We start from the raw sequence: 10273 nt of genomic DNA, 5'->3' as shown, positions 1-10273 counted from the left end.
TTGTGACTGATGAGTGCGTATAGTTCTGGCATGAATGTTGGTTGATAAGTTTTCTTTACACGAGGAGTAAGAGGAAAGTTAACACAGATTTTTGTGGGAATGTCATTTGTCAGCCAATGATGTAAGCAACTTCTTTGCTGAATTGAATAATATTTTTCAACTACTGGAGGAGTATTTCCTTAATTTGGAGGACTATTCAGAATGTTAAGGCTACTGACATGCTACACGTTTAAGTTTAGTCTGCATTGTTAACATTTGCTCCAGCACGCTCAACAGAACAAATCAAACCCCGCTATGTAGTGTTTTCCAATTTCAGTGGTGCAACTACTGACCTCATAACCAATTTCAAGCTCCGAGGCACATCATGGGACACAGAGGTGAGCAAAGAGGCACAGTAGGATGTGATTATATAGCATTCCTGCCCACAGTGCAGTAGGCACTAAGAATCTCAAGAGGAAATATAATAGTAAAATGTGGTAGAATAACGAAGAGGTGATGAGTTTTGAGGATAATCTTTGGGTTTTTTTTTATAAGTTAATTAACAATAAGTTCATATAATTTAATTTTTAGTAATGACTGTATTAAACAACCAGCTTGCAAAATTCCTGAAAAGTTAACAAGTCAGCTCCGGTGAGCCAGTGCGAGAGTGCCCCAGTGCCCCAGTGACTGGTAGAAAGATATATAGAAGAAATGGGGTGAAGACAGTGACTTCAGGGTTGCAGAAGGTCACTTGCAGTATTGGTGGGTCTAAATTCCTCATTTTTCAGAGCTACAGGGGAGAAATTTAGGACACTTGCACTCCTCTTCTATGTAGTAGCCCACTCTTCAACATCTAGAATCATGATCCTAAAAGCCCTTAGGTGGGAGGTGGGGGGGAAAGGGGTGAGGAATCTAAGGCCTTATGAGAGAAAAGAGTTAGGGGTTAAAACTCTTGAGTGAACTCATGAAGGGCGCCTGAAAGGAAGAAAGGAACAAAAGCATCAAGAAAAGTTATTAACAGCATTTTACACACATTAAATTAAAAATGGGAGCTAAGTGGGGCACCTGGGTGGCTCAGTCGGTTGAGCGTCCGACTTCAGTTCAGGTCATGATCTCATGGACTGTGAGTTCGAGCCCCGCATCAGGCTCTGTGCTGACAGCTCAGAGCCTGGAGCCTGCTTCTGATTCTGTGTCTTCCTCTCTCTCTCTGCCCCTCCCCTGCTCATGCTCTGTCTCTCTGTCTAAAATAAATATTTAAAAAAAATTTTTTTTAATTAAAAAAAAAAAAGGGAGCTGGGCAATCAGTTTCCCAGAGATGATCTCTAATAACTACTGGATCTCTTTCTCCAGAATCTACAGGAGGATGTTTATAAATCTGATTTGATTTGTTAAATCAAAAAATGATGCAAAGAGGCCTTGTTTTATGCTGAGCCTTTTTGCTATTAAAATCTTTTTTTTTATTTTAGAGAGAGAGAGAGAGAGAGAGAGCAGGGGAGAGGGGCAGAGGGAGAGAGGAAGGGGGGGGGAGAGAGAGAGAGAGAGAGAGAGAGAGAGAGAGAGAGAGAGAATCTCAAGCAGGCTCCGCACTCAGCACAGAACCCGACGTGGGGCTCAATCCCACACACTGGGATCATGACCTAAGCCGAATCAAGAGTCAGATGCTCAACTGACTGAGCCACCCAGGCACCCCCAAGTTTTTAATGCATTTTAATTTCAGCAGAGTCCAGAGACAGAACTCTGAATGACACACAAGTGTCATCAGGCTACCTGACGTAGATAGCCTCCAGGAAAGCAACGACGGAGAGCTGTGCAGAGAGCACAGTGCATCATCAAGCCTCACCTATTTAAGTAGTAAAGGTACAATCCACACAAATAAATAAAGTGCTAAGGACAGCTCAAAACAGATCCCACATTTTGAAAACTCAGTACATATTAAGAATAAAATCACAAATCCATGGGAAAAGGGGAAGAAATTTAATAAATGGTGTGCAGGGCAAAAAAAAACCAGATTAGGGGCGCCTGGGTGGCGCAGTAGGTTAAGCGTCCGACTTCAGCCAGGTCACGATCTCGCGGTCCGTGAGTTCGAGCCCCGCGTCGGGCTCTGGGCTGATGGCTCAGAGCCTGGAGCCTGTTTCCGATTCTGTGTCTCCCTCTCTGTCTGCCCCTCCCCCGTTCATGCTCTGTCTCTCTCTGTCCCAAAAATAAATAAACGTTGAAAAAAAAATTAAAAAAAAAAAAAAAAAACCAGATTAGAAGTATACACACTAAAATATTAACATTATTGTATCTGGGTGATGATATTAAAGGGGTTATCATTTTCTCCTTCCTGGGTATCTTGATTTCCTAAATTTCTTTGCATAAACATATATCACTTTTGCAATGGGAAAAACTCAGTAAGAGTATTTTTATACGGGGTGCCTGGGTGACTCAGTCAGTTAACTGTCTGATTTTGGCTCAGGTCACAATTTCACAGTTCATGAGATTGATCCCTGCATGGGGTGGGCTCTGTGCTGACAGCAGGGAGCCTGCTTGGGATTCTCTTTCTTCCTCTCTCGGTCCCTCCCCTGCTTGCTCTCTCTCTCAAAGTAGATAAACTTTTTTTAAAGAGTATTTTTTAGATAAACGAGTGCTGGAGTAAGTGCTTACTGTTTAAATTTACAGCCTGATCTCATAACCAACATCGTGATGTTAAGTTGGATAATATTAAAATGAAACTACAAAACAACTTTAAAGTATGGGAAAGAAAAAGAAAAAAAGATCAACAATGTATTAAAAACCAGGGAAATAAATAAACATGCAATTCACATGAGATGACAAACAGCCAATGACGGAATAAAAAACTACCTCTACTAAGGGAAACGCAATGGGACACTGATATTTCACCTATTTGATTGGCAAAAAAAAAGACCTTACTTAATATCAAGTTTGGTCTTACTTGTAGGCAAATAGATATTCTCATATAATGTTGGTGGGAGAATAAAGTGGTACAGCCACTTTAACGTACAATTTAGGAATGCGTCTTAAAATACATACGAGCTAGAAGCCAATTCTACTTTTTTATGTCTGCCATAGAGAAACACCTTCCCCCACAAATACACATATGTCAACTAGTAGAAATTCATCTAGTCGTTCACCTAGAAAAAATTTACTTTTCTTGATCACACTCTACTTCAATAAAGAGCTTTAAAAAGAAAAAATGAATAATATAACTAACAGTCATGTAATTGTCATCCAGAATTGACAAATATAAACATTTTGTCACATTTATTTAAAATTAAAAAAATTTTTTTAACATTTATTTATTATTGAGAGAGAGTGAGTAGGGGAGGGGCAGCGAGAGAGGGGGACACAGAATCTGAAGCAGGTTCCAGGCTCCAAGCTGTCAGCACAGAGCCGGACGCGGGGCTCAAACTCACAAACCGCGAGACCATGACGTGAGCCGAAGTCGGACACTTAACCGACTGAGCCACCCAGGCGCCCCTAAAATTTTTTTACACAAAAGATATAAAACATTAGTTTTAAAAACTGCAGAGAAATTATGAACTTGACTTAGGCTTGTTGGTAGTAGTATTGGCATAATTTTAAAACTATCTGGTGTGTATTATAGGATTGTGTAAAAGAGGAAATATATTGAAGGTTTTGGGGGCCCCGAGTTCTAACTGTAGGAAATAGGAGCCAAGGGGAGGTGAAGCAGCACCTTGGGCTTGGACCTTAATGTATCATAAACTCGTCATTTTTTTAAATGGTTGCTTATTTTTGAGAGAGAGAGAGAGAGAGAGAGAGAGAGAGATGGGCTGTTCTAGAATGAAGGAGACTAAATAGCTATGACAACTAAATGTAATATAAAATCTTTACTGAATCCCAGACTGGGGAAAAACAACAGTTCTAAAAGTTTGGAGAAAACGGATGTCCCAGCTCAAGCTGAGAGAGTGCATCCATCCTTTCCCCTCCTTTTTGTTCTATTCAGGCTCTCCACAGGTTGGATGGTGCCCACCCACATTGGTGAGGGTGATCTTATCTCTAGGGGAGATACCCTCAAAGATGCACCCAGAAATAACGTTTTACCAGCTCTCTGGGCCTCCCTTACCCTAGTCAGGTCGATGCATAAAATTAACCATCACAGACAGGGAAAGGAATCCATAGTATAAGCACCCAGTTTATCCAGTGAGGACAAATTGCTTCCCCAAAATGATGGGAAGGGTCTGCTAGAATGAAAGTGGCTGGTCCTCCAGGGAATGTTTCCTATTAGGGGATCAACACTGGTCTCTGCTGTTGACAGGCTGAGCACCAAAAAGATCGGTTTCGGTGGGAGGAAGTCCATGTTGTTGAGTCCATGCAAAACTTTCATCCCTGACACCATGACTACTTTGTTCAGTAGCTCACTGTGTAAACACTGAAGTGGCTAGAGAAAGAGGTAAACTGGTATCCACAGAACGAGTCACCTTACCCACCCAATCACTGAGAGCATCCCTTTTGGTAGGGGGGGTTCGAGAGTATTCACACAGACACAAATACCTCCCTACATGTGCTTATTCTGAACCTATCCATATCACACTCATCCCCACATTTCTTCCAAGTCCCTGACCATTCACCCCAGTCTTTCTTAGTCTGGCTTCTGCAAGAGAATTAACCATATAGAAAATGATCTGAGTGACTATTTTCCTAATTCGCCCAAGATGGAACATACCTAGATGCATACAAGCTAAGTTAATTCTAGATGCATAAAAGATAAGCTAATTTACTTCATAAAATGGATGCCTCAGGGCATTGACACTAATTCTCTTGAGAATTGGTAATCCAACCAAACCATTAGTGACTGTTAATTGAGTTCAGAATTGATCTGTTCTAGCCATGCTCTTCCCAGGCAAAGCAGGCAACCAGAGGAGCGGGGAGGATTTCCCTTCGCGGCTTCCTTCAGGTCGACCCCTGACTGGGGCTATATGATGCTACAAAGCACACTTCAGGTGGAACCAGCATATCACGTGGAACCATATGTGAACTAGACTTGAACATTTTCTTCCCTAATCAATCGGTCATTGGAAATACCTCAAGAGGCTATAGGTAGCTTCGAAGGACGGGTAGCAGTGCATCGACAGTACAAGAGACAAAGCCTGGGGAGCAAGTGCTCTCCAATTTACCTGTGTCTTCAAGATCTGCTGGCATCCAATCACATATGCATCAGTTCCACTCATTTTCAGAGGGCTGTTTTGCATGCCCAACTTTATATTTTAGTAGATCAGATAACTTTAGTTCATCGGGGCAGCCAGATCACATGCTTCCTCGGTATCCCACGGTCAGGCATTCAGTGTCCATTTGGGCTTAGGGCAAGCCAGGAGGAATTCCTCAAAGGAGACTACTTAGCTGCTACTTAACTGAATTCAACTTTACCACTTAATTCAATCCAACTGCCTGGTCCGTATTGGTCACAGGCCTAAGGTCATCCCTTTTATGTTAATAATTAAAGCCATATGATTTAATTCAATCACCTAACAAGAGAGGTAAAAAAGGGGCAGGGGACCCCAGGATCAAACAACAAAACACTTGAATATATTGGTGATTATTTGAAGGAGAGCCCCTAAAGGGCTGGCAAGGTTAGTGAAAAGGGAAATAACATGAGCCTGGGGTGTTTTTGAAGCAGTGGTGTTCTGGTAAATGTTTAATAACCAGCTCTCCAGGAAAAAGAGATCTGGTTTGAGGCATATGCTGATTTCCATGGTAGAAATCCTCCCATCATGGCCAATTTGAAGCCACAACGTGACATCACTGAACATGAAGTTGAGAAGAGATTGTATAATCAGCTCTTGTAAGCCCACATGAGCCAGCTCCTGCACGCTATTGAGAGGACAGTGTTTCAAGCAGGAGAGTGGGGTCAGTTGGGGTTGAAGCCTGTTGATAGGCCAAATAAGATGGACATAGAAGTAACCTCTGGATTTGCAAGAGGCAAGTCATTGGTGACCCTGAAAGAGGAGTGCTAGCAAAGTTGTGGAGACAGAAGTCGGACTGGGAGAGGAGGAAGTGCAGGCAGTGAGTAGAGACCAATGGGTGAAGTTCAGCTGTGAAGGGGACCAGAGAAAGGGAGCTGGGGTGAGACACCCAAGGCAGTTCTGGGATGGAACACACTAAAGTAGGTGCGTGTGCTGATGGGAAGCGCAGACAGACGGGATGGCCAATAGAGTGAAGTCCTTAAAGAAAGAGAATACAGTACATACCTTGATAGATTAATTTTAGATAGGAAGGATTCTTTTTTGATCGACATGAATGAAGGCAAGGGAGAGGAGTAGAGACACAAGCAGGTTTGTAGATGTGGTTCCCTCTGATGGTCCTATCTTTTCAGTAAAGGGTTATGTAGTTACTAGTTGGGGACATAAGAAGGGCTTTGAGAAGAGGTGTTCTACTAATCTCATGCTCTGGGAGAGTAAACTTGACCAAGGACACATATTAAAAATACTGGATAAATTTACTGAAATCTCTCAAGTGCAGAAGGCTCTTTCATGATCTCAACGCCATGCATTTATATCTTTTAAGGTCTTTGTCATGGTTTCATTGGGGTGATGGGAGAAAAGACTGATGGTGATGGGTAACAACTCTATGGTTATTCCCACATCTTTAACCCAGACTCTACCTCTTCCTTTAATATTTTTCCTGCTTCTTTTTGCTTATTGGTTTAAGAGTCATTAGGCTCTTCTCAAGTCGGTTTTGTGAAACATATATTTTGCTAGAAAATACATTTCCTGTAGAATTTCATATGTATTATCGCTGGGTTCCACATAACATTTTCACATCATTAATTTGGCTCTTCCTTATCTCTGGCTGTATCTAAAGTTGTGGGTGGTGTGTGTGTGTGTTTCGTATTGCTTTTTAGAATTGGGCTGGATTTCCTTTATAATAACTACATTTTGGTTTTTATTTCTAATTTGTTAATTACAGTTTTCTCTTTCAATACGTCCACTCTCCATATTCCTCAAATTGTTTTGTGAGGATTTGGCTTTGCTTTGTCATTTCTGAGTTTGGATCATTTATTCCGATCAAATTTTTGCTGGTTACAAACAGTTTAAAGTTATACACTATTCTCTGAGTACACCTTTAGCTGTGTACCATATATTTTTATATGGAACTATCAGCATTTTAATTTTTAGAGTTTTCAGTCAACTTATATTGTGTTTCCTCTTTGATTCAGAGATTTAGGTGGCTGCTCATTAATTCCCAAGTAGTCAAGGCTTTTATAAAAATTTAAATTAGGAAGAAAAAAAAATTTTAAATTAGTAAGAACTGCTTGCCCTTTTGAAATTGGTTTGTCATGTAAATTTTTCTCTGGTTGGAGAATGTGCCATGTAAAATCTCTATTCTGAAGAATTCGTTCAGGTTGCCTTCAAAAAAAAAAAAATCTAGCCAGGTTAATGATTGCTATTTATAAATGTTTCACAGATGAAACAGATGACTAAATAGTATCTGTAGAGTATGTAAATCCATCAGCTTATCCATACATTTGAGCTCACGGATTACATTATTAAAATCTTATATAATCTTACATATGATTTGGCTACTTCACATGTCTGATTCAGACAGAAAGGCATATTACAACAATGTATCATAAAGAAAAAATAATGTATTCACTGTCCATTTGAAGTCTATAGTCCACTTAAAATCAGGAATGTTGCTAATCAGGAACAGATACAGAAAGTTCTGCCTCAACTATGGCTAGAGTTTTGCTGGTTGAGTGTAACAAAGGGGAGAGGGGAGGAGAGTTGAAGTTGTGGCAAGGGAGTGAAGATAATCTTGTCCCATGAAATCCAACCTCAATAAGGAGGGAAACAAAGGCAGGAGGAAGAGAATGGGCAGTGAACAGTGATAGGTCCACTGAACCGGAGGTAGAGTAAGCAGACTGGAAGGACGGAAGTGATACGGTTCTGGAAGACACCGAGTAACTTCCCAGTGACTTGGAGAAGGTCCAAGGTGCAATCATTATGGTAGCAAGCCAAAGTAGAGTGGCGGATACGATTATTAGAGCTGAGGGTGTTAGAGAACTAACTCTGAGTAGATGATGTATGGGAATGATGAAGCCACTAGGAACAAATGAATGAATGTTCATAAAACAATTCTGGCAGGAAATGCATTAAAAATTAAGTGTTAAGATTATAAGTGATTGTTTTCTTTCTTTTGTTCTGCATTTCCTGAATTTCTAAATGGGAGGAGTACTTTTTAATTAGAGAAAGGTTATTTTTAAAAGTCTACTTAATTTTTAAGGACTTGGAATCTTGAGTTGATTCTTCCCTATGTAATTATACGGCAAGGTAACCTGTTTATTATACACCTTGTTGCCCTCTAGTTACACTCAATAACACAGAAGAAACATTGTGTTTTATACCTAGAGAAGATACTTATAACGCTTCTGTTTTTAATAATGTATCTTCTTTTCACTTGTTCCTGGAGAAGGCCAGACAGCAATCCATGAATGATATAGAGCTCACAGAAATGAGTGAGTTCTTTCAGAGAGGCTGCATTACTATTTTTGCTTTTGCATTGGTAATATAGCTCTTAGATGCATTTATAAAGTGTCCACTATGAATGTAATATAAATATCATATCTGTACCTATAACTACAAAATTACACTTTTTCAGAGTAACACTAGAAATGTAAAATACTGGGGCATCTGGCTGGCTCAGTCAGTAGAGCATGTGACTCTTGATCTCAGGGTTGTGAAGTCAAGCCCCATGCTGGGTGTAGAGGTTACTCAAAAAAAAAAAAAAAAAGGAGGAAAGAAAGAAAGAAAGGAAAAAGAAAGAAGAAAAAAGAAATGCAAAATACTGAACTGCTGAAAATTATTTTAACTGCTCCTCATTTTACATGAAATATTCTAAGAAAAGTTTACTCAAGGAGATATCCTGGGGCTAGTAATTGCAATCTTGAACAAAAATGTTTTGCTTCAATTCTAGAAATTCTTAAATATTTACTGATGATGAAGATATTTAAATGGCCTTTGACACATAGTAGAAATGAATCAAATTAAAGTTTCTATCATTTTATATTTGTGCTTCTTAAGATGTAGTATCCTATTGATTTATTCATAATATTAACTGCAGTTAGTAATTACATTTTATTTACTTGTTTGTCTCCAGCACCTGAATACAGGTCTGGAAGGAAAAAGGAACATATCTGTCTTGTTCACTGTTGTGTTTCTACTGCCTCACACAATGCCTAGAACAAAGCATATGTTCAATAAGTTGTGCTGAATAAATGGATAATAATAGAATTATTTGGTCTAAATAGCAGATGTATTTTTAAAATACTGAATAAGCGCAATATTTCCATGCAAGGAAATAAAACATTGTTTACTTTTATTATGACACTCTAAATATGGATGAAAAGAAATTTCACTTTCTTTTTGTTGAAGAAACTGTCATTTCAGAAAACGAAGGAATAAACCATTATAGTTGAATTGTCAAAACATTCTAAAAAGTTGAGTGTCTCTCCACGGAAAATTCTAATGTGGCCAAAAAAAAAAAATTGCTGAATCTTTTAATCTGAATCCATCAATAATAATGGTTTGAAAGGAAAGATAATCTTAAGGAAGTAGATATAATGACTACATTTCAACAGAAGTTTGAGACAAAGAATTGAGAAATTATCTAACATTTTTAATAGGATCATTCACATGCTCTGGATGGAGTACTATTTCTCTGTACTTGTAGTAACTATATACTTGCAAGATAAAGAGCTTTCTTCACATTTGCTTGTGACTTAAATGCTAATGAACATATCTCTATGGATATCTTGACAAAAGGAAAAAAAAGAAATAAAACTCTCTAAAAAACTACAGTAAAGCTAAAGAATTATTAAGCCGGTAAACATTAAAAAAACACACTTGTATAAATTGCCAGCTAAAATTAACACTGCTACAAAATTAAACTGTTAGTTACTTTATTAGAATTCTTTGGTCCTAAATGTTCTTTGATTCTAACCAATGGAAACAAACATGAATTATTTTAAGCACACGCACACACACACACACACACAATAAAACATACTCAACAGCAACAAAACCAAAAAGAAATTTACTCTAAGGATTCTGGGGGCATCTCAGGGAGCCAGCTGTGACAGCCAGGAGTGCTGTCCTGCTTCAAGAAGCATTGAGAACAAGAACTAGGGAAGACGTGAGAATCCCACTTGCTGTTTTGTCTTCTACTTTCTAGCACATCTGCTTCATTCTTCTCTCCCACTACACACACTAGTTTTCTCAGCTTTTGAATTGACATGGTAATTTATGGCTTTCTTGGGCTCTTAAGTTCATTGCAA

The 10273-nt window shown here is 39.1% G+C and overlaps 1 long non-coding RNA gene across 3 annotated transcripts in view; it reads right to left on the bottom strand.

Moving 5' to 3' along the window:
• The window catches only part of LOC124525980 (uncharacterized), a 30924-nt gene that overhangs the window by 16921 nt on the left and 3730 nt on the right, over positions 1-10273 (bottom strand). The window lies entirely within an intron of this gene.

This window comes from Lynx rufus, unplaced genomic scaffold (genome assembly GCF_022079265.1).
Source record: "Lynx rufus isolate CCGP_SWC_20201006 ecotype Redwood Valley unplaced genomic scaffold, mLynRuf1.p SCAF_5, whole genome shotgun sequence".
NCBI lineage: Eukaryota > Metazoa > Chordata > Mammalia > Carnivora > Felidae > Lynx > Lynx rufus.
Note: the sequence above shows the minus strand (reverse complement) of the source record. Positions and strands in the feature narration are given on the sequence as shown.